Below are 4,819 nucleotides of genomic sequence, written 5' to 3' on the forward strand. Positions count from 1 at the left end.
TTGTAATTCAGTGTTTAGGTGTTGCCTCCCTATGATGAGGTGGATTCTCCTCTTTTCCATGTTAAATAAGATACAAAGATAATGCTCAAAGAATGCTGCCCCTGCTATTGCAGCAAAGCTCCTGCACATCTCTGTTTGGGCCCCTGGCAACACAGCAGAAATCCCAAGTAGTCAATGGATTCCTGTGTTAAGTTGTGATGCCTGGACTCCCACAAGGACATTCAGTCTACAGAGACATGCCAGTCCTCATTAGCTCACTTAGGTTATGTTTTATAATTACATTCCCTGTATACACATTGTCATTCTGCCTCCACACCCCATGACAGTTTACCAACATTAGGGCTGGTTTAACTTATAACTCCTGTGTCAAATTCAGTTCCTATTAATGCTCTGGTACAGGCTACAACATAGAACATCCAGTAACAAATATGAAAATAATTCTTTAACAGACTGACCAGCTACCATGTTAAAGAACTGGCCACGGTGACAAAGGCCACATTGCTCTTTTCTTCAAGACACCATGTAGACATGTTGAAAGAAGCCCTTAACTGTCACAGACAATAAGAGCACATACATAGCTGAACTCCCTGTCTGTGCTGAGGAACAAAGGAAAACTCACAACAGATACTTCTTTGTCACCAAAGCTTCTCTTTATTTACCTTGCATTAAACACCTAAGTAGATTGGATACTTAGGTAGACTGAGCAACACTCATCCTAACTGTGCAAGGCAACCTTAAATACTTGAAAAACGTGGGTCAATCATTATACTCTGGTAACAAGCTGCAATCATTGATGTACAAAAATTGATACAGAGCATTCAAGTGTACAAATCCAATACTCCACCGAACAATGAGAAAACAGAAACAGCAGAACCTTTCTCTTCCTTTCCCAGCAGCATTAAGATCTCAGAATATCTGGCCTGCATTAAGGATAGCTGGCCTGCATTAGGAATAGTGTGGCCAGCAGGAGCAGGGGAGTCATTGTGCCCCTGTACTCTGCTTTGGTTAGGCTGCACCTTGAGTACTGTGTCCAGTTCTGGGCCCCTCAGTTTAAGAAGGACATCGAAACACCTGAACGTGTCCAGAGAAGGGCAACAAGGCTGGGGAGAGGCCTTGAGCACAAGCCCTATGAGGAGAGGCTGAGGGAGCTGGGATTGTTTAGCCTGGGGAAGAGGAGGCTGAGGGGTGACCTCATCGCCCTCTACAACTACCTGAAAGGTGGTTGTAGGCAGGAGGGGGTTGGTCTCTTCTCCCAGGCAACCAGCACCAGAGCAAGGGGACACAGTCTCAAGCTGCGCCAGGGGAGGTTTAGGCTCGAGGTGAGGAGAAAATTCTTCACCGAGCGAGTCGTTCATCATTGGAATGTGCTGCCCAGGGAGGTGGTGGAGTTGCCGTCCCTGGAGGTGTTCAAGAGGAGATTGGACGTGGCACTTGGAGCCATGGTCTAGTCATGGGGTCTGTGTTTATAGGTTGGACTCAATGATCCTCAAGGTCTCTTCCAACCTTAGTTATATTGTGATACTGTACTGTAATACTTGGCAGGTACCAAGTAGCTCAAGAGAAATTTTGCATCAGGTCAGCATGTCTATCCACATAGCCATCCAGTAAAGGTTGATGTGACAGCCAAAGGAAAGGGCAGCACACCAGTTATTCTCAGTTCCTAACCTCCCAATCTTTCCAGTACAAGTAAACTGCAGTTGAAGTTAGTGTTTTCCATCCCAGCCATACAAGACAGTTAACTGTTCTTACGTAACTCTTCCTATCTCAAGTACAGAGAGACACACAGCGTCTCCACATTATTGGAAGAGAGAACCAAAAGTTCTAAGGGTTTGGGTTTTTTTAATACGGTTTATTTTTAAAGTAATCTTTACAGTCCCTGGTAAATCACAGTTTTAATGATTCTAATTCTGTCGCCTCTATCCAGAGCACTGGTCTAGCTGGGTACACAAAGCCTTCTCACTGTCAGACCTCTCCCAGTGTGTTAACCTTAGCCAGTCAATGTCTGTTATTTCTTCATGGCTCTCTGATCTTGCATTTGCTGGCTTTCATCGGTGATGAAAAACAGGGGGTTCTTATCAGATCTTAACAGTCAACACTCAGGGAGTGATAGGACTAGGGGGAATGGAATGAAGCTGGAGGTAGGGAGATTCAGGCTGGATGTGAGGAGGAGGTTCTTCACCATGAGAGTGGTGAAGCCCTGGAATGGGTTATCCAGGGAGGTGGTTGAGGCCCCGTCCCTGGAGGTAATTAACACCAGGCTGGATGAGGCTGTGGCCAGCCTGATCTAGTGTGGGGTGTCCCTGGCCATGGCAGGGGGGTTGGAACTAGATGATCCTTGTGGTCCCTTCCAACCCTGACTGATACTATGATACTATGAATACTGTTCCTCCAAGAAGCGCTTCCTAGTGGTACATGGGCTGGGTCCACAGCCACAAGTTTTCCAGCCTACAGAATGCTTGCAACATTCACCACCAGCTACCCTTTCAGAACAGCCCTCAATACTGTTTTGGTCACCCTAGGCCCAGCCTTAGGGACCATTTCAAGCAAGCATCTTACCACTCTTACCACCCTCAGCAGTTCTTATCTCTCCCCTACTCCTCCCCGACCCTTGACACAACTTGCAGTTCCACAGAGGGAATTAACCTCGCAGCTGGCAAGTCACTATCAATATGTGCTTTTGCCCAAGGCCAAGTAAGAACAAATTTATTCCTGTTTTGGGATCCCAGTTCCCTGAAGCCACAGCTCAACCACTGCACTGCACAACACTGTACTGCACCATCAGACAGGTGGTGCCAGTAGACCAACTTCCAAATTCACTGCTGAGCGTAACATTTTTCTCCCTTTTAGAGACCAGCTGCAAATCTGGGCAAACAGTCAATTTTTTCTTATTTCTATTCAGGGATAAACAATTTACAGCAAAGGAGAAAAAGCCAGAGGAACATTTGGTATCTACTTTTATCATCCACAGTGACACTTAAACTAGTGGGTATGCTGTGTATTCATCATTTGCCATAATAGGATTTTCTAAACAACCACTAAAAATACCAGGCACCCAGCTCCTTGTCAGGGCAATAGCTGATGTACAGATGAACTGCTAATAAAGGGAAGATTTTCACCTTCAAGCTCTTGTGGTGTATTATTCAGGATGCAAGGACTTTAGATGCTCATGAAGGCAAAAAGCAGGATATGTTAAGTACTTACATACTTTGAAGTCTGCCTCCTCATTTAAATTTGAAGTGCATTATCAAGAATATTTACCTTATCAAGTAAGGATGGGAAACCTCATTAACATACACATAAACCTTTGTGTTTGGCCAACCTGTCAGCTTATTATAAAGTTAGAAGCTGCATCCTCAGCTAGTCACACAATAGTCTCAATGGATTTTTCATCAACGTGGCTCCTTTGAAACAGGCAAGCATTATTTTAGCAGACCAATTCCTCCTGATACACATACTGAGCAGAGGTCAAGGTCCAACACAGAGCTGTGAATGTTACTCAAATCTGAAGCAAAGCTTTAGCAGAGATAGATTCCTGAAGCACAATATCTAGAAAGGCACTAGGGGGAAAATGCTATTTTGCTTCTTCCATACTGGGATGCCTGATTTTGAATACTACCATCTCTCCCCACCCTTTGTAGCAGCCAGGACCAGAGGGGCAGCATCTACCCAATGCACCACTGACAACCAAAACCAGTATCTGTATAACTGTCTATCTCCATGTGGAATTCAAGTTGAAGGTTATAGAGGCATAGCAGGGAATGGGATCCTGAGCAAACAGCTAGGAGGCAACAGGGCGTTTATGTTACACTAGATTGTGACACCGGGTAGAGACAGGAGTCCTTTTAAGGGGAGCAAGTGATCAGTAGCATTAACATATTAAAGCTGTGCCATTACTTTTTGATAGCCCTGGCAGCACCCCAAACAGCACAGTGGGGAGACACCTGTAACAATGTGATAGTCGACTCTACACAGGTTTCCGAGTGTATTAGAGGAGTAAGAACACTGTCAGAAAATAGCTGTTTTATCTTCCATTCTCCCACACATGGGCTTCGCAAACTCCGAGTTCCTTCAGCCAGCACAAGCGAGTAACACACTCCGAGACCGCAGTACTGCTGCACCGCTTCTCTGTCCCAACAGCCTCCTCATACAGCCCACGCTCCCTCCGCCGCCCTGCGGCTTCCGGGTCGCTTCCCCCAGGCTGCCACGGCTAGATCTAGGTACGTTCCGCCCTGCCGCGGGCAAAGCAGCTGGCCACAGCCGCACAGGGTCATTCGCAGCACCTCAACAAGGCCTCAGCGCCCACAGTGCGTTCCCTGCCAACCGTTCGTCTTGTCAGAGAGCAACGACAGAGCTCTCTGGGCAGTCCCCACTCCACAACACGCCCGTGCCGCCGAACCCCGTGACCGCTCCCAGGCAACTCCCGGCCGGCAGCAAATCCCACCGCCTCTCAGGAGCGCTAAACCGAAGGGCAAGGGGAAGCGCGCTGCAGAGACAGGGCTACGGACGCGCGGAGAAGCCATTTAACAGCCACCACCAGGCGGGCACCAGGCACCGCCCACGCGCGCCTCCCGCCCCTACCGCCGTCCCTGCTCGGCCCCGGCCCCGCCCCTGCCCCGCCAGCTCTGACACCGCCAGCAGCTCCCGGCCCCGTCTCCGCCCCCCGCGGAGTCGGCGGCGTCCGCGGTCGCCATGAGAACGGGCCGCATCACTGAGCGCCGGCGCCGCTGATTGGCAGGAATTGTTCGAGAACGCCGCGGAAGGCGGAAGCGGAAGCCGCACGTGGAGCCGGTGAGTGGTTGCCGCAGCTTCTGGAAACTTC

Source organism: Melanerpes formicivorus, unplaced genomic scaffold (assembly GCF_026170545.1).
Source record: "Melanerpes formicivorus ecotype bairdi unplaced genomic scaffold, bMelFor1.0.p_v2 SCAF_1, whole genome shotgun sequence".
In the NCBI taxonomy this organism is placed as follows: domain Eukaryota; kingdom Metazoa; phylum Chordata; class Aves; order Piciformes; family Picidae; genus Melanerpes; species Melanerpes formicivorus.